The sequence below is a fragment of the Macrosteles quadrilineatus genome, unplaced genomic scaffold (assembly GCF_028750875.1).
Source record: "Macrosteles quadrilineatus isolate MER2022 unplaced genomic scaffold, UCM_ALF_1.0 Scaffold_9__3_contigs__length_116548681, whole genome shotgun sequence".
NCBI lineage: Eukaryota > Metazoa > Arthropoda > Insecta > Hemiptera > Cicadellidae > Macrosteles > Macrosteles quadrilineatus.
In genome coordinates this window covers 115,591,240-115,612,711 of record NW_026542602.1, presented here as the reverse complement: position 1 = coordinate 115,612,711, position 21,472 = coordinate 115,591,240, and the positions used below count along the sequence as shown (strand labels likewise).

The 21,472-nt window shown below is 31.9% G+C and overlaps 1 protein-coding gene across 1 annotated transcript in view; it reads left to right on the top strand.

The window, feature by feature from the left end:
- Positions 1–870: 870 nt before the first annotated feature.
- LOC129001941 (protein dimmed-like) overlaps positions 871–21,472 on the top strand; it is a 196,146-nt gene continuing 175,544 nt past the window's right edge. Inside the window, exons 1-2 of the mRNA XM_054429383.1 lie at positions 871–936; positions 18,000–18,057. The gene's annotated coding sequence lies outside the window, so the exon portion shown is untranslated. The remainder of the gene's footprint in view (positions 937–17,999; positions 18,058–21,472) is intronic.

Below are 21,472 nucleotides of genomic sequence, written 5' to 3'. Positions count from 1 at the left end.
TAAATTACAAAAAACCTAACGATCATTTAAACATTTTTAAACATTTAATATTTCAAAACAAATTGGCATAATCGTATAAAATTACATAGTCGGCAATCCTATTATTGCAAGCTAATTATAATAGCCTATTGAAAAAAAAACACTATATCAATATTTTTTGCAACCGCAATTATTATTACTTACAGCAGCCCACAATACGGCCCATGTAATTTTTTTAATAATTTTAAATTAATTTGTTGTCATTGTTGTCATTGATTTTTCCTGCGATGCACAAAAGCTGAGAAAAAATGTTTTTAAAGAAACATGCTTGCCTATTGATATACTGTATAGATAATTTTAAAATAAGGGAACATTGAAATTAGGCAATGTTACACTCATTATGTTATTCAACCAAGTTTTACTTCAATACAAATTTGATTACAACGGTCCATATCGATCGTGACTACTTCTCTTTCAAAGAACAGAATCTGGTTTCCCGATTATATTAAATTTATGACGCCGAAACACCTGGGTGCTTATTCAAAAGAAAATTATTATGGTTCGTATTGACTACGATCAGCGGGTTCTATAGTCAGAATCATATATGAAAAGCCCAACCCGGCCCCTGTTTAGAACCCTGACTTATATTTTGGACTTATAACATATTTTATATGTACGTCCTGTTGTAAGTATTGATTACCAAGTTCCCCTATTTACTCTATATTTAGAGATCCCGCCACGTTTCTGGCGCTAAACGAGGCCAGCCACCATGTCGGGCGACGCCTAACTGTACACTGTCGCGGGCAATCAGTCGGTTATTGTATGCCGCCCCCGCTAGGGGTGTTGGGGGCGGTGGAGGCGGCGTGGGCGACGGCGGCGGCGACAGTAGAGTCAGCGTCGCGGCGGCGGCAGTGTGTAGCGCGCCTGTGACCTTCTCACCACCGACTGTTTCAGCGGGTAAGTGTTTTATTGTACCTTAGATTACGATTACTACGAATACAGCAAATATACGGGTTCCTATTATACAATCATTAAATACAGGGTTTTGTACGTGTTTCATGTTGGTGACGACTAAATTAAATTGTAGCGTAAATTTTACGACGTAAGCTTTACTTGATCGTAATACGAGAAGTAAAGCTATTGTTAGAGGACATTGTTGTCGTAATTAGTTTTATTGATTAAATTACTTTTAAAATATATGTTAAATAACAAGAGATGAAATCATCAGCAAGTACTGTACATTTAGTCTAGTTTTGGACTTCCTTGTGGATTGGTTATCCTTGTGGATCATCTGATGACTATTTCGACGTGAAGTCAGATTTATTTGAGTGTGCTTTCGTGTTCGCTGGAAATCTATTTTTACTTTACTGACTTTTGAATTATTTCCGTGATTGATTAACATTTACTTGTTTAGTATATCGTCAACGAGTATAGGAATTATATATGTTACATTACCCCAATCTAGTGAAATCATATATGAAACACACATGAAAATAGGGTTTAGATTTTAAATATGATGAGAAGTGTACATGTAGTATTCAAAGGCTATGGTCCTTAAACAACCTCAAGCAGCCCCCAGAGGTAGTGCTTGGTAATTTCAGGTCCTATAATAGTTGAATTTCTGTTTATTCATTAGTTATTATTTAATGGATGTAGGCTAAAAGTTGAAATTAGTTGTCCTGGCTGAAATACTTAGTTTACTTACATAATGCTGCAATGAAAAGAAAATGTCGTTGTCTAAAATTAGTTTGTACGAGAATTTTTTTTTAATGTTTTACCCACTAACACCTTCCATCACTGCCTGTTATTTATTATAAATGGGAGGTTGAATATCCTATACACTGCATACGCATACAAAGTGTATTGCAGTTCATAAGCTGTAATTAAAGTTTACTTATTATTTATGTAATAATTAAACAAAAATGATATTATTGACTTAACAAACATAATGAACTCGTTAAGTGTTATACCGATCCATTAATACAATAAGGTATACTTTTGCACCCCACTAAATGTACCATGAAATTTTAACAGATATAAATAATAGTAAAATATTGGAAAAAGTCATTATGTTAAAAAAAAAAAAAAACTCTGCAGTAATTTATACCTATGTCTTAGTAAAATTAATGATTAAATCTGTTTTTTTTTTCATACTGAGAAGAGAGTAGCATTACGACGGAACGCTGCATACGTGTGAATACATTTTAGTAATTTTACACAAATTTTGACAAAAAGAGGGTACAGTTTACTATGAATTGTCTTACAAGCTTGGCTCGGTTAAATAGTAGGCTTATTCAACAGTAGCCTGTAAATTACATCAGCGCTATCGGTAGATCAATTGAATTATGTTCATTTTATGCTGAAACTGGCAAATGGTTAGCATGGAAACGGAATGCTAAGTTCTATCCATAGTGAAAGATGAAACATCTAAAATGATTGTTTGTTTACGTTATAGCTTAGGATAGAAAAAGGCTAATAGTTTCAGAGTATCCATAATAGTTTAATATTATAAAAACACATTGGATAAGAGAAAAGTGTATTGTTGGTAAATGTAATCGGGTAAAGTGTATTTCACGGCTTTATCGGCATCGCTAACTGGATATAATTACCAATGGATATTTTCACCCTGCCCTCGAGGGGATTGGAAATGATTATATAACTTCATAAATGTGTCAACTACATATATAGAGTTATTATTGATGCATATGTTTGTACAGGTTATTTATTAAAGTCCATGTTAAAAATTATTGTAAGAACTATTGCATTTTTTTAAACATATTTTTATGGGTACAAATACACTTTACTTATTCGATATCCGAAAGTAGATTGCTTATAACAATAATATTAGGGCCGAAAAGTAAAATTTTCTACTCTCTCATTATATTTTAAGCATGTAATTCTAAAATTATGCATCAGGGATACTGTTTTACAAACAGTAAAATGGATCTAACGAATTGAATTGTGCACTTAGATTACAGGATCTATGTATTCGAATAAAATTTAACAAAGCGAATCGATACTACTGAGCTCAATAGTGGGTTGTTACGATAACAGATATGTTTTGCTATGGTAGCTTATTAGTATTAGAACAAAGTGAATTTAAACTTAGTTGTCTATTTTATTGTTCAAGAAATGCATAGTTGTGTTGGAGTCAATTAATTTGTTAAAAAAAATTTAAAAAGATTCCTTAGAGGTCCATTTTGAGTAATTATGTCTGTTTATATAAGTGAACATTACTATTTAATATATATACTTAGTTTATTTACTCCTCAATGTTTTTTAGTTGCGAGAATATAAAACATATATAATAATTATAAACATATATTTTGTGTGATTTCAAATTGATTTAAGTTATTGCTTGTTCGTGGAATATAGTTTCAGAATATTATACAAAATAATTTAGTATAATTGGTCATACAAATAAGTAAACAAATTAAATATCAAACAAACAATTGAACAAATTTCATGTAGTCATTTATCAGATTAATAACATGACATTCATCTCTAGGTAGAGTGGCTCTAGGTTTCATATTACATATAAAACCAAAAGACTGAACAGGTTTTGTAATAAACAGAACAATAAAAATATAGGGTTCATACAGAGTTCAAATATGAAAGGTAGTGAAGTGTAAATAGAAAAAGTTTTCAATTACTAACAGAAACAAATAGTTGTTATCCAATTTATTGGCTAATACACGAAACCGAAAAGATGGTGTTTTTGTAAACCTTATTATTTGCAAATTTTAATTTGAAATTTAATCTTTGTAGTATTATATACTTTTTTAAGAAGTGAAAATTTCTTAATTGACGTTAGGCCCTGAATAAATTTTTTTTTTTTCGAATGTCAAAATTGGAAAAATTATTTATACACCTCAACAGTTTATATCAATAACTATTGAATACAAATTCAAAATAAAGTATGAATATAACAAATAACAAATTATAAAATAGTACAATTAAGAATGATAAAGCTAAAAGGTCATGATTTTAAAAACGAAGGATTATTGCTAATACTAAAAAAATAATTATTTTTGCTTATTTAGTTTACTTATAAATAACAATATATTTGCATAATTTAAATATGGTAGCTTTAAGATTCACTGTATTTAATGGAAGCTTGAACGTTTTTGTAGCATACAAATTAATATACTCATAATTGTAGTCATAAATATTCACACAAAAAACTGCAGTTCTATTAGGCCTAGTTAAAATTTATTAATTTATACATTTTTACATTATCAACTAATTTATATTTTGTTGCAATTCACTTATTGTAATATTTATAAAAAAACACAACTATCGATTCATATCAGTAATTCAACGTTAAATTAACTAGGAAACGTATGATACAATTAAACGTCCACCTTTAGTAAAATCTGTTTAACTTTTATAAGAATGTATAATGACAAACCTCTTTACCTTTGATACAACACGAAAATAACCTTAAAGAAGGGAAGTTCAAAATTATCCAAGAAAAGTAACACACTTTGCATAATTCTTTTGAATAAGAATCTCAGACAAAATTTGAGACATTGAAATGCCTTGGATTCTTCAAAGTGATAAATTATAAAGTGTTTCAAGCCTCCAAAAATGCTTGTAGGAGTTAGACGTTAAAAATCTGGTACACCTGACTTCTTAATTTACGCTTATTTTCAATCATAAAAAATTATAAAGTTTATAAATTCCAGGTAAATAGATGATACTGTTTTTATTGCTCAAAAACGAGAACAAGATGTATTATAAAAATATTCAACTAATCAAAATAAAGTTAAAGAGTTTCATAACGTCAGAAAATATTTTTGTAGCTCTTAAATATCTGTCAATAGAAAATAAACGTACTGTTACCTCCTATGGGTAGTTATGAGAAAACTATTGACTATTTGTTTAAGATAAGAGTTTTTTTTTGTTATAACTCTTTCTAAATTAATAATAGACACGGATTACATAATCTCTTATATTCTCACATTAGCTTGGCTATAGTAAAAAAAATAAGTTGGTACATACATATACACAAATGAATTTCCTCACTCATCAACAATTGCGACGCCGGTGAAGCTGAATTCCCTCAAAATTCTCGGCGGAAACAGTTTGTTTTATTTTGTGAGATCACGGAAATCACCCGGATCCCAATAATGGTGTGATGCGTGAAAAAGCACAAGCAGAAAATTCAACTTCCTTCGCCCAAAACGTTCTTACTGCTTTGTCTCACACTTTGCATGTACAAACATTCGTTGTTTTGTTGTATCCGCCCATAACTACTACTATATTACCGGTCATTGTATTTTTATTTTACAGTGTTTCTTTATTTTTATATTATATGAATGTTTTAATATAAAATAGACCCCCCCCCTGTTTTAATTAGTTTCCCCAAAATCTCCCATTTTGGGGATGTACACCAAGTGGTGGTTATGCTCAAAAAGTACTTCATAACACTCCATAAAGGTGTGCCGAGTTTAACTTTTCTAGTACGGGCCGTTAAAAAATTAACAATGGGTCTCCAGACTTTTTACTAACCCTGTATATTATAAAATTATTGTAAATGTAGGCCCCTCAGTTGTCATTGGCTCTATGGGCTATAAATTAACAGCTGTGTCTAAGGAAAAGTTTTGGTCTTAAGACAATACTTCAAGATAGCGCCACTCATCTTACACTCATCTCCATTCTTACTTGGCTTAAAATACCTACATTCGTACGGTCACCATTTCAGATCAAAGTGTTAAAGTATAAATATGTACACTGTTTATTTACTTAATTAGTTGATGAGTTAACTATTACTTCAAAAAACAAATAAATTACAATAACTCAAAAAATACATTTATATAATACCTAATAACCATGTTACTTTTTAAACTGAAAGTCATTATTTACCATTGAGTTAGTTAATATTGCCATTAAAAGACATATTATCATGGTATATTAAAATGTATTTTTACTTTTCTTGATAGGTACTTTTTTACATCAAAACTTTCATAATGATTAGTCAAAATATTGGACTTTTGAAGACACTCACCAATATTTTATGGTGTTGAAAACCTGTTTTTGAATCTCCATGGCTCATATAGGAAGTAATTTTAAAAACGTTCGTAATTAATTTCAAGGTATACAATTTCAAAATCCACCATTTAAAAGTACACATTGACCTTAATTAATTAGTTTCACTGATCATTGTATAAAGATTTTCAATGATTACTCATAAATACAATAGTGTAAACACTTTTTTCTTTAATATAAATATTTAGCGGAATGAAATAGTTCCGTTAAATATCAAGGACAGTCCACAATTGTTTGTAACCAAAGTTAATACCACACACTATGTTCACTAATTAATTCATCAACGAGACTATTTGAACTACAAGCCATTTATCCCTTGAAATGTGCTTTGAACAGCTTAGAATCGACATAATCTTCTTAAAAATCAAATTTTAATTGGCATTTCACACTCGATAAAAAATAATGGAGAAGAGATATTTTTAACGAACTAGAAGATGATAATAGTATTTTACTGATACATTTTAACTGCGTTGGAGCCTTGAATTAAAATAAATACATTTTCAACTGTGGAACACAACCCTGTTACAAATGCATTTTTGAACATTACCTTCACATGGTTTCTATAATCAAAAGCATCGATATAAATAGAGCCGATGAAATTATTAGTGTCAATCATCTGAGTTGAGGATGACGGGTTTAAGAAGAAATATGTTTATTTAAATACAACAAGTCTTTTAATTAAAACAAGTGACAGGATAGAATAGAACTTTCTGAGTTTTTTGCAAATTTGATAGAGATTTTCAGTTAATGTCCGCATCAAATTGTACATTTATTAAATCATGTGTTCCTATAATTTTTATTCGATAAAACTATTTAATGAGGCCCATCAACGAAGTTCTCATAATCAGGCTGAACGTGAATTTCATTAACAGATAACAGTACCCCTTATCTACATGTATTGGTTGATAACATTGGACATGTATTGATTGTATACGTCACTGACTGGTGAATACTGTACACGTACAGGAAACGATGATCAATAGAATTTATGTTTTGTTGATCAATAATGTGGGTTTCTTTATACCTGAGCAACATCACGATTCTAAAACAATGATAAAAATGAGTCTAACAATTTGTTGTAAAATCTTGTCAAAGGCGTTGATAAATTTAGTGATTCCATAATTTAGAGACATTTCTAATCAAATCAATATTTATTTTTAATAGAATTTATTTTATTGAAAATGAATAATGTTTTTAACAAACAACAAATAGCCCTAAAACTGTTTTAAATTTGGTAATTGGTCCATTGATATGATATAATTGTTTAAAGCAAACCATTACCAGTAATCTTAATCACCCCATGAGAGTTTGAAAACAAATGCTAAAATAATTGCAGTAATTTGTGATGTATTATCATTCTAACAGGAAAGGTCAAACTTCTGTAGTACGATTTGAGATTGTATTTTCAGAGCAAGATGTATTTTAGGTCAATTTTGAATGAAGGATTAATAGATCTTGCACTTTTTTACTGGTCAGGCTGCAAACTCTTTAGCCGGGACAGTTTTTACGCTAATAATAAAAGGCAATTATAGCATGTACAAAGACAGTGCATAGTATGTGTTCGTATTTTAGACTAGAAATAAATTAAGAGTGATTGTTTAATGAAGTGGATAATCTGTTTAGCTTTGTTACTAAGATCAGCTGTTTCTTCAGCTAGGATCATTTGTTGAAAGCCCAATCATCAAGGACAAGTTTGGACCATCTGCATTACAACATAATAGAAAATGACTCCTTAAGATTACATCTGGGACCTTAAAGTTAGTTGAGCTCAAACAACTTAGCTACCCATCTTTACCTCATTCATATTCAAGCTATGTATTCTACTAAAATTAAAAAAAATAAACCATTCCTCACCATCAGAGATTATAAAAAAAACACAAACTTTAATAATTTAACCATCTAGACTATGCATAGGCCTAGTTATTTTTTAAGATTTAAGGCAGTAACTACGCGTAAAGGTTTCTATCTTTCCCCGGGCCCTGTTGTTATAAGATGGCGACAACAATGATGCAGTGCGTCCAGCATCCCGCTGTGGAGATGATTGAGTATTACGTCATTGTATTGTTAGAACCCTTACTGGAACTATCTCTTGTCTCAGAAAATATAGGGTAAACAATTAATTTAACCAAGCCATTCGTAAAGTCACAAGTTAAAACTATTGTGGATGTTTTTTATTCGTATATATTGCATCAATAGGGAGTCACTAAAATGTATCAATCCAAAATTTGTAGCAGATTATGAATGTATTTGTACGAGATGATTTAGAAGATGAAAAATGTGTAAACAGCTAATCGACTGTAAGGTTTGAAACTTGGCAAGCACGTTTCTTCCTTCGTTCTAATTTTGAAATTTATACGATTAATTTTCTTTGAAAAACTCAGAAGAAATTTTGAGAGAGTTTAAATTGTGAATTTTCACTTATTAGAAAGGAATACATTTAATATTGAGATCATTAGAGTTCGTAAGTAGATCAGTTAGTGAATGATAGAAGATAGTCTTGTTGAAGTTGACTTCGGAAACTGAAGTAAACATCTCATCTCCATAAATCAACCGTAGTAGTCTTCGCTGGAATAGGCCATAGATAACTATGGTAACTATGTAAGTAATACACTTATAGATTGTATCACTATCGTTGTAGTTTTTAACTTGAAAATCTGACGGGTGCGTACAATATTACTGATATTACTGAGTTTAAAATATTTGGTGTATAGAAAAAAACTTTCCAACTCAGCAGACTCTGATAGTAGCTTGATTATATTTGTATACTCAATTGGCCACGGAATTGCCGTCAAAATTGATGTACACTTTAGAGTAGTTTTCCAATGTCTTTGGTTTTAAATACACCCTTTAATTTTACGGTAAACCTCTAAAGGTTTTAATGTTAAGGCGTACAACCCACCTTTAACTATCCGTAAAAGCTATAAAATCAGAAAAAAAGAACAATAAATCGGTTTCAAACAAAAGATTAAATGTTAATGTGCGAAGAAAAATAAGATAGAATACCTTTATGAGGGGTTTCAAAATAAGTTTATCACATATATACTTATTCATATAAGTACTATTTTTCTGCCACTCTATTATCTCATAGATTCTATCCAGATACAAGATACAGTTTTGACTCATAATTGTATCGCTCTTCAACTCTACGGTTCATTGCTTCGTAGTAAATCCTTGCTCTTTCCTAAGATATATAATTTTAGAGTGTTCTTTTTTCCTTTGTCGTGAAAACATACATTACAGTAAATAAAGATGTAGCGGACAGCCTTAAGTCACACACAGTGAGTTATCGCACAGATACCTCACGTTTGGTGAAGCTAGGACAATACTGGTGTCTACCCAGCACAATAGTGGCAAAATCGGGTCGGGAAGGAGACAATTGTAGCCTACAGATAGTGAAAAATCATATTGTGCTTTGAAAGTAAAGCAACATGAACCATTAACGGCTTCAATATGAGATACAGGATTAAGGTGGTATTTATTTGTTGGAAACAATACTTTCCAATGATCTTAATAATTTGGAAATATTTTACAAATAAAATGGCTTATTTGATAATAGATACTTGTTAAAGTACAGTATCTATTATATAGTAGAGTAGTATATTCAATCACGTTGGACAACATTTGTTTATTTTCGACTAGAGCACATGTTTAACTGAGAAAAATGCACAATCCTCGAAATACACTTTTGGTCCGTGTGATGAACTATATTTTCAATTTTTCTGCAATAAAAGGTTCTCTTCTTGTTTAGCTGTTATTTAGAGGAAAATGTGACTGCTATTTAGATGCAATATATATTACTACACCAACACATAACACAATGTATTCATATTCAATTGGTAAAATTCTATTACATAAACATTTATTTAAATGTTGATTAAGGGGTTATATTGTAGTGAGATCCACAATAGGTACGACATATAGTCAATGGCATTGACTATATAACACTATATAGTGTTATATAGTCAATGGTACGACACAATGATAAACACAAATAAATTGAAATGCCGGTATGTTAATTTTTCTTAATCCGGAGTATATTTTTTCATTATAATATCCTCAGGGAAATCAGCTGACGAATTATTTTAACGGTATTAAAGTCTTGTTGGTCTCCTCGTCTTCAGCTTTTAGAAGAAAAACAAATATTTTAGTCCACCCAACGCATGTACAAACATTTGAATTGAGTACAGGAGCTGCAATCTTTCTGACTTCAAAATGTGTCTGTTGATTTTGTGTATAAAGAAGTTTTGATAGATATTGTGTGATATTATTACACCGTTATCAATGTATTTTGTGTTTATCATCATGTTACGTTTATGTATCCCTAGAGTAAGATCGACATTTACTGTTTGTAAATATTTACAAGGATTTTACGAATTACAGTTTATTATTGTGTTGGTGAAGTAATACAAGTTACTTTTTGTCTACTATAGCATAAAAAAATACATCTTAGGAGCTAATTTACAAGTTGAGACTATCGGTTTGCGAAATTATCGTTTTGTGATCAGTTAGCTGAAATAATAGCGCAGTCAAATTGGAGCGTGAGTAAATCTAAAAAAATACTACCAAAACATAACCATAACAAAATAAATATTACTAAGTCATATCTAGGTAATCTTGATTTCTTTTTCTTTTACGGCTTAAAGAAATTCGTAAAATAATGTGGAAGTGCAACACATTGAATGCTACAACAGTAGGGCTCAGTTTATTGGTATTCTCGTGGAGCTCAGGGTATTTACACGTTATCTTAACGTTATGGCGTGGAATGCCAACTCCATTCCCTGAACGGGTATTGTGATATTATTGTCACGCCATACTCTGTTATATACATTCCAATAGAAATTCTGTTTACTTTATCTATGTAACTTTAGCTATTTATTGCATCACTTCTATTTCTCTGATTGTGAAAGATTGAACTAAAAAGGTACATAGTACTAGCCATATGAAAATGAATACGTAACAGTAAAGATGTGTATGCAATAAGGTTGTGTGTTTGTAACATGAAACGTACATCTATTCATATTTTAAATATTAAATATACAGTATAATAAAGGTGTCTATATCGTATAATAACAGAAAGCCTTAAACGTAAGTCGTTAAAAGCCACTAAAGTAAAAAAAATCTAATACTACCTTTTCATATGGTTACGATTACTAATGATTAGTAATTTCCTATAATTAATTGCATATACCTACCTGATAGCTGAATACGTTTCTAACGACCTAAAACGCCCTATCGTACTTTCTGCCAATCACAAATGACGGGGTAAAAGATTATAATTTAAGGATGTAAAAGAAATGTACGTTAAATTGTAAACCCTCTAGGTATTTCAATTAAAACCAATCAGTAAAATTATTCTCCGGGTGATCAAATAAATTATAAGACAGGGACCTAAAAGAGCGGACACTTTCAAAGTTTTGGGATTAGATGAATAGGTTGACAATTCATAAAGTACATACATTTTATTTTATGTATAGAAGATTACTTATGTATTGTTAATAACCAAGCCAGCAAACGTGAGTGCAGAAAAGATGAAGTTAAATTAAGTATAAGAGAGGAATGGACGAGCATTGATCCCAGCTTCTGATCATAACCGGGTTGTTCTTTTGTTAGGGCTATAAAATCAAAATATTATTTAAAAAGTCAAATGTCTACTCAAAAACTATTTTCATTCAGTTAAATTTATATTAAAAAATATCTATTCCTTTCTATTTCAAGCAATAATAAACTTAGAAAATGGTAGGTCTATACCATCTCAAACACCAAATTACGACTGGGTTTAAATTATGGGGAACTTTTGCATATGTTCACTTTTATGTAATATCAATTTGTTACTTTTGCCAATAAATATTTCAAGACTATGTGATTAAAGTACAAGTCAATGTGGTTCAATTCATTGGATGGATGAACTATGTGTGTCAACTATAATGCAGGCATGCTAGGTAGAACATAGGTCAGACATATTGTGTTTCTATCGTGTCACATAACGTAGAGTGTCTATATACGGGTATTTGATGTTAACTACAACTAAAAACTACGTAAGTCCTGACATATAATATAAAAACGCATCACTGAAACATATCTTGACTTCAAACATATCGTAGGACAAGAACTTACATAGTGTTTTTGTTTGTGAAATAATGAAAAATAATTTGCAAGCAATTCTCTAATAATTGGTCCTACATATGATTTTCAGAACGGATAGTCCTAATCAGCCTGATACTGTATATTAAACATTATCTTTAAATTACTGTTCAGGTTTTGGTGATAGTACACCCTGAGTGCATGGCAAGTTTTATTTTTTGTTTAAATCATTTAAATATTGATAAATGTGATATGTTTTACCCTCTTTAGTTTTGTTTACTACCTGTTTACTACATCTTTAGTTTTGTTTACTACTAGTTGTTTACAAAGTCATTAAATTTTAAAAATAAAAAATAGGCCTTTAAAATATATTCATTATACTGCATGGAATAAGTAAATATACACACGGATAATATCTGCAGGTATCTTAAAATTGTACTTTACTGCATTTTTTGCAATATACAGCTATTATTTTTAAGATCACGAACGTATCCATTCAGAACAGGTTATCAAACTTTCAATGGAGACATCAAACTGTGACAAAACTTTTGAAACACAAAACTCTAGCACTCCCTTATCTGGGGGTGCTTCCACGAATTACTGTTCTGATCGGAAAACGATCCGTTAAATCATGGAAAGAGTCAGCTTTCATCGGGGCTGGAGACTTGGGTATATTACCATTTGAGGCGAAACATATTCCTATAGCGAGGTTTGTTTTATAAAATTTGTATAAAATTAAATGTTATAATATTACACTTTTCAATAAATTATAAAATAAGAGTAATCGATGGTATTCTCTTTTTGCCACGGATCTCAACGAATAATGGAGACGGTTGCTTATGTTATGTACTTAATAAATTTCTAATTGCATTTGATAACCACCAAACAGTTTTGAAATAATCTTAATGTTATTAAAGATGGGTTTATGTAGCCAGAGTTAAGTAAAAAATATAGTTTGAGGCAACTAAAGATATTGTTTTTTTAGGGAATTAAACATTCAAAGCTGTTTATTAGACCTATGTGCAATTAAATGCCATACCTATCTAGAAACCAATAGGGTTGTTATTTTAGGCTAGGAGTACTTAATCGATTCTGGAACACTCCCTTTTCTAAAATCCATATGAAAGTGAACACATTTTTAGTTGATTGGAAGTAGTGGTAGGAAGTAAGTGGTTTTAACTGATTCTCATACGAGTTGTTAACAACAGCTGTTGATCCACGTTCCCCAGTCATGTTGCTGGTTTGTATGTAGATGTCGGAGGCTTGTCCCATGTACAACAACGACGGATCTGTGTTTGCAACCAACAACACGTGTTTAGAGGTAACTAACAAAACGTAACCAGTTGGACTTCTCAAAAAGTTTATTTAATTATTACTTGGTTAAGATGTTACATAGCATTTTTTTGGTGTTAATGTTGATGTGTGTCTTTGTTCGAGACGATATTCTTAGCTAGTAACAATTTAATTTGTTTGATAAAATTACAGCGCATATCAATTGTATTATGTGCGTTGGTGTACTCTTACGTCACTGTATATTTTTACCGTATTCGTTAAAAAATCATCCTAACCCTATATTGTTACTAAAATCATCCTTTCGTTTTATGGCATATTTGATTTATAGCCAAATTATAATATCTGGGTCTAGAATTGAACTTTTTCCATTAAAATCTACAAACAAACTATTTATTTGACAATACGAGCACGTAGTTTACACAATTATGGGTTATAGCTGATCAAGCTGAATATTTGAACACCAAGCTACGTTATAATATGGCGACCCAGTGGTTCTTACCTTAGCCTTAGCTGTATGTCCACTTAAAAAAAATAACTCTCTCAGGTCGAAAAGTTGTAACATACTTTGAAGAACTACCTCCGCAAAATATCTTACGGTTATTACATTTTATTTCTTGTCTACGTAATATGTATTAGAAATATCGGTAGCCAAGTTGTAACCAAGATTTATTCACCGAGACGTCACGGAAGTAGTCTCACAGCTGTTAAGCAGCCAGTGACAAATGCCGCAGTAACTTACGCTCATGTCAGGATCCTTTTACCCGCCATCTTCGCCGCTTCATACATGTCGTCTGCTTTGTGTACTCTCAAGTGACTGGGGATTAAGGGGATTCTCTACTGAAAATCGAGAAATTTTTAAATTTTTTAAATAATTTTTTTTTTGTTTTATTTTATTTTTTAGGATGTCCTTTTTCAGAAAAACCATATATATAATACCATTATGACTGTTATATATATAATAAAATAATATAAGTGTGGTGTTGCACGCCGCCGGACTAGTCTCGAGTAGCTGCCCCGCTGGGCAACTTTGTCTGTTTTCAGCAACCACTCCTGTGATTTCACCAAGAGTTTTGTTATATGTAATATTTCTATTGGTTTACTGGCTTAGTACTTACTCTATGCTGGCAGTGATGTAACAAAAATAATACAACCAGCTGTTTGATTGCTTACAAACAGCAACCAAAACAATGTTTTGTTTTCACATAACCTCAAGAAGTGTTATTCTGCTTGTGTTGTGAGTGTTATTCAATGAACTAATTATTTGTCAAGTAAAATGGGTAGAACAAAGAAAACTAGGAAAAACATTGTAGAAAGGAACAGACTCAACTCTGCTAAAAGGTTTTGTAAATACATACGACGGTACAGTGGTGTTTCGAGCACAAGTGCAGAAGAAAGTGAGACTGAACCCAGGCTTAGGCCTATGTCTGTTTCGTCTACTCAAGGGACTGCTCAGCCTTCTACATCTGTAAGTACTTATGTTGATGGAGATAGGCCTACTGAAAAAAATGACAAACCTACAGGGTTTGCCTTGTATAAGAGCTACAATGAAACTATAGAAACAAATGCAGCTGCTCCCAGCTATATCATGGTTGATGTAGCCCTCCTGAAATCATTCATCTGCCAGTTCCCCTGTTCAGAATGTTTCTGTAAAACTTTGGAAGTAAGGAATGAGGATAGCAAAGGCTATGCACATTTTTTAAAACTGCACTGTAATTCATGTCTGGCAGAAACCGTTTTCCAAACTTCACGGCAGGCTGGACATTCTACAGCTAACTCTACTCGAGCACCATATGACATCAACCGAAGGCTTGCACATGCATTTACCTCTTTAGGGAAAGGCCATAGAGGCATGGAAGTGTTTTCCATGCATCTAAATATGAAACCTTTAGCTGTTAAAGCATATCATCGGCACCTGGACCAGTGTCATACAACCTATCTGGAGGCAGCGGATGCAGTTTTGGAAAACGCTAGAAGTGAAGTGCGGAAAGCATACTTGACTTTAGGGAACCATCCTCTCGATTATGTAGGCCCTTTAGATATATCTGTAAGTTATGATGGTAGCTGGCAAAAGAGAGGCTTTACATCAAAAAATGGAGTTGGCTGTGTAGTGGATGTTGTGACAGGTGTAGTCATTGACTTTGAGGTCCTCACAAAGCATTGTCGCCAATGTGAAAAAATGAAGCGGATCTTAGGTGCTGAATCCGACACATATCAGAACTGGGTTGCTGCCCATGAAGATAAATGTGACAAGAACTATGAGGGGTCTTCTCCTAATATGGAAGTGGTTGCGGCCGAGCGCATGTGGAAGAGATCACAGGACCACGGTTTCCGATACACAACCGTGGTATCGGACGGCGACTCAAAAACTTTTGTCCACTTGAGTGAAAACAATCCCTATGATGGTGTAAAACTTGAGAAGGTTGAGTGTCTCAACCATGTAGCCAAGAGATTAGGCACAGGCCTAAGAAAAGTTGTGACAGACAATACGGGAAAGGGTGACCCTCTTGGCGGAAAGAAATACGGAAGCTTAAAAGCATCGACTATCGACAAACTAACTGCTTATTACAGAAATGCAATAGAAAAGAACCTGGGAGACATAAAAGAGATGAAAACTGCCATATATGCAACACTGTACCACTGCAAGTCTACTGATGAGAAACCACAGCATGAAAAGTGTCCTAAAGGAAAGGAGTCTTGGTGCTTCTACAACCGAGCCCTTGCCAACAACAAAACCCCTGATTCTCACAAAAAAATGATAAAAACACCTATAACTGAAAAGGTAGCTATGAAAATAATGCCCCTGTACCAAAGGTTAGCTTCCGATGCCTTATTGGAAAGATGTGTTTCAGGCAAAACACAAAACGCCAACGAAGCTCTACATGGGGTTATCTGGTCAAAGTGCCCTAAAACAAGTTTTGCATCCAGGAAAAAACTTGAAATTTGTGTTTGTGAGGCTGTGTGCCAGTATAACACTGGTGTAAATAAGTCTATTTGCACCATTCAAGACAAAAGTGGGATTAGTCCTGGAGTTGCAACATCTAGAATAGCGAAACGCTTTGACAAAAAGCGACTTGAACTTTCGAAGGCGCGAAAGATGTTGAAGTTTACGGAGTACCGTAAAAAGCTTAGACAAGCCCAGTTAGTAGAGGAAGAAAGAAAAAAACAGAAAGAAGGACTGACTTATGGAAGAGGAAGCTTTTAGGCAAACTAAGTGATGTATATAGTAGGATAAGTGCGTTTTGTTCTTTTTTTTAATGTAATTTGTGCGTTTTTCATTTGTGTTGTGTTTTATTTGAAAATTATTTTATGGACTTATCTACGGTATCCTGGCAACAACTTCATCCTTTTATTGATGGTGAGTCCTTTTATAATTATTTGATTAATAACATTTCACTATAAGCCTTTTAAAGTGATTTTATTTCCATATAACAGGTTGGTAATCAAAAGAAAATAGGATAGGGGTTTTCAACGCGCGATTCCCGCATATTTGATTTTTTGTGTTTTATAAACATATAAATTGATATATCTCAGAAACTATTTGAGGTAGAGGGTTGAAATTTTTTTCAGGCATTCCTCATTAGTATATCTAAAAAGTTAGGAAGATTTATGCCAATATCACACTTAGAAGTAATAAAAAAAAATAAAAAACATTTTTTTGAAAAAAAAAATTTAATTTTAATTTTATTTTGCATGTAACTTTTTTTTATACACAGATAAAGTTATAATTTTTCCTAACTTTTTAGTAGACTAAGTGCCCTACAAAATAACACCTTGATTGTGAATATTCAGCCAGTAGAACTTAAGATATATCAATTCAAAGATAACACTTAGCTTTTCCCATAAAACCCCCATAAAAATAAACATACGGCTATTTTGTAACTTTTGACTATAAAAATTAATTTTCATCAAAGCTAGAAACTATAAAAAAATCACCAAAAACAAAGAGTTGGCATATTAGCAGATTTAGCATTTTCAGTAGAGAATTTCCTTAATGTATTATGTATGGGACTTGGTAAACGTACATAAAATACTAATTTTTCTTTTCTTTATCGGTGACATAACTATTTGATCAATGTTGTATGTGATGGTAATGTTATACGATGTAGTAAAATACTCGTACATCATGCAACACTATTATATATATTTAAAATAATACACTATAAAAACTTTCCAGAATGTAAATGCATAAACATGTTGAATGAGCGATACATTTTTACCGGACACATCTTTCGTAATCAGGCCGAAACAGAGAGTCGACGAAATAACATTAATTGAACAAAACCCCAAGATTCATAATATCAATATGCTTACCATTATTGTAAAATACTTATGACAAAACTAAAATGAAAATAGTTGCTTTGTTTGACTAATTGAAAAACAATGGTGATACGATAAAATATTGGTTTCACAATACCTAAAAATACAGCAATTTTACCTACACATCAATGAAACTAAATACTTCTCATCATTTAAAATAATTTCTAAATAAATTAAATGCGTATACTATATTAATAACATTATACGTTACTTGCAGATGAATTAACATTTTGGAATGTGAAGACAACTAAAATATGTATGTGATTTGTATTTTTCAGACCACAGAGGACAAGAATTGGAAGTCTTACTGTAGTTCTCCGCCTTCTACGACAGCGAGTAAGTATTTTTTTAAACAGTAAAAAGCTTATTGTTTATACATCTAGTTAATCCTACGTCCTATGAAACCTTTTTGTTTCTTTAGTCCCCATTCACAACCTAAATGTGTTTTACAAAGCAAGAGTAATTATTACTGGCAAAAGAAAATTATTACATCAAAACACTCCCATATTTAATCATGAATTACAATAGGAATCGTTATTTCGTAATAGATAAATAAATTTAAAAATACAGTGTTTTAACCAGAGCATCATTGTTTTCTAGAATGTAACTATAGTTGAATTTAGGTATTTACGTGGACATTATAATTATATTGACCAACTGTATACTTTCTCTTTTAGTTACGATATAATTTTATTTATTTTTATTTAATTTTAGTTTATAATTTTTGGTGACATGAAGGTGCAACACTTTACAGTATTGTTTATTTTTTATATGTAACGATACTTCGAACTAAAGTATGTTATTAATATTGGTTGTTTATTAATGTGTATTAATATTATAATCACACTTATCATTGTGTTAACTATTTGTACATAGTTTGTGCATTAGAAGAAAATCGGTATTTTACTTCTGCATCCCCTGTTTTGACATATTTTTATTGTGAAATCATAACACATTTGACGTTGGAATTCGATGTCTACTTCAAAGTAGCAGATCCGTATTCAAAACGCTTATTAAAACGTTAACACATACGATTTATCCAAGCAAGCATTCAGGTGGAGTTATGCTAAACTGAAACGCACAGAGAAAGCTTCAAAGTTCATCACACCGGATTATATCTAGCTTTGCAAACTTTGATTGGGAATTTAGTTGTTATAATCAATCATTGAGGTAACATAACATGACGTAGCTTAATCAAATAGAACACGTGACTAGATAGTTTTGATTTTGAATTATAATTTCTTTACATGCCTGATCATGGAAAACTAAGAAATACTAAACAATATGAGCATTAGCACATTGTGTGAATACGTTTTAAGTTAACCGTCTTAAGTGTTGCCAACCTATTTCCAAGCGTACATGGATTACGTGCATAATAAAAGCACGCTATTTTGTGTTGTTTGGTTGGAATACTGGGGTGCAAATAAGTAAAAACTGTGCTACAAATGCAGCAATTAGCAGCTTTCTGTACTATAATCAGTGCAAGAAATCCCACTTTGTCGGGTGACTGAAGGAAAAAATAATTTTAACATACAAATCACTCACTATTGCCAATAACTATGTAAATAACTTCTTGATCAGCATTGTACGTGTTATTAAATTTACGGAAAGTAAATAAAAGAAACGTCTTATAACACTTAAAACATATATTTACGCTTATACTGTTAGTCACAAGACGGTAAATATACAAAAAAGATGGTAAGTGGTGATCGATTTCGATTGGACACACCAATCATCATCAGACCCAATAGGCGAATGACAAGAATCATAATGGCGTCCCTGAATCCCCCCCCCCCCAAGAATCTTAAGTAAGGACGCCATTAAGATTCTTGTCATTCGCCTATTGGGTCTGATGATGATTGGTGTGTCCAATCGAAATCGATCACCACTTACCATCTTTTTTGTATATTTACCGTCTTGTAAGTAACAGTATAAGCGTAAATATATGTTTTAAGTGTTATAAGACGTTTCTTGTATTTACTTTCCATAATAACTATGTTTAAACAAAGATGGTAACTATTCTAGTAATTGGTACATCTTCTAAGGTTTTGTAATGTGTAAGGATAGGACAGTGGTGGTTAGTTGGAGGGAGGATAGCCACAGGTGGCCCTTTGGGATCCTTTATACTCTTGATTACATCCAGAATAAGGGCGCATATAATTTACTTTTCAGAACACATTAACAGCTCTATATCATTCAGATTGCGTTATCTCGTTTTATGTAGAAAATATCTAATGCTACAAAAACAACCAAAGAAATATTTAGTTAAAAAGCTGAAGATGTGTTGAGTTCACGCAGTTCGCATTTTCTTTTACATTTCTATTCAATGATGGCGCAACCCTCTAAGCCTAGCCTTAAGTAATGTGTAAAAAAATCTGGGCTATGTGGGACTATAAAACAGTAAAAGATCAACCACCTCTACTTATAACCAGACCTATAACTGTACTTGTGAAATCTAATTCCTTTTTTATCCAATAGTTTTATAATTTGTACAACATTATACAAATAATTGTATATTCAAAAATTAGTGCTTTACAAATTAATCATTCACATAGGGTTCTTAAGTTTCTCTAACAATATACTAATTTTATTTGCTGAACGTATGAGAAAAAGTTGTTGGATTCTTGCGCAAACGTTTCAATTTTTTAAAGTACTCTCCAATATCAGGTCATAGTTCATTAGTTATATTTGCAAGAGAGTGTTTCCGTGTAATTAAGGTGCGTTAACATTATTATATCGACTGCAGCTGGCTCCAACCAGTCAATCTTGTTGAGTGATTCACACTCCCCTCCCTACCCTATGTCCGGATTACAACATTATTAGAATAAATTCAAACCTCATTTATTATCGTTCAGATTAATAAAAAAAATAACTCTATTTTTTACAATCGGTAAGTTTTTGATTACAAAGAAGTTTTTTTCCACAATCCTCTACACCAAATATCTCAAAAATCCTTAAAAGTGGCATTGGGTTTTCGTAGAACAATATACAGCGAGGAAGTATGTAGGGACATCTGTTGTCAACAAATATAGACTGAAGCGACTAGGTATTACATGGTATTCAGTCACCAGAGAGTAAACATGATTTTTTAGGATATTTAGAAATTTTAGTTCAAAAAATGAGTAAGCTTGGAGGGAGAGGCCTGCCTTAAATAAACGGCGAACTGCAAAGGCAGAATGCTTAGTAAAAAGATGGGACGATCTTAAATGTTTCCGTTTCTTTAATTTTTACTGTTTCTGAGTGTGCGTCTACAAAAATTGATTTATAAAAAATTGATTGATAAAATTCTTATTCGTTTGAGAGACAAATTTCAAGAACATACATTGTCATTATATTAATAATCCTTGGGGTTTGAAGAAAAATTAATTTTATCGTAACTATACAAGCTACGCAAGCTATTTTTTATCGTGGTTACGTATAATTTGAAAAATGTGAAAAAAACTACTTTCTCTTAGCCTGGAGAGAGGAATCAACGGTTTCCATTTTTCTACATGTCACTTTTTACGATAAAATTAATTTTTCTTCAAACCCCAAGGATTATTAATATAATGACAATGTATGTTCTTGAAATTTGTCTCTCAAAAGAATAAGAATTTTATCAATCCATTTTTTATAAATCAATTTTTGTAGACGCACACTCAGAAACAGTAAAAATTAAAGAAACGGAAACATTTAAGATCGTCCCATCTTTTTACTAAGCATTCTGCCTTTGCAGTTCGCCGTTTATTTAAGGCAGGCCTCTCCCTCCAAG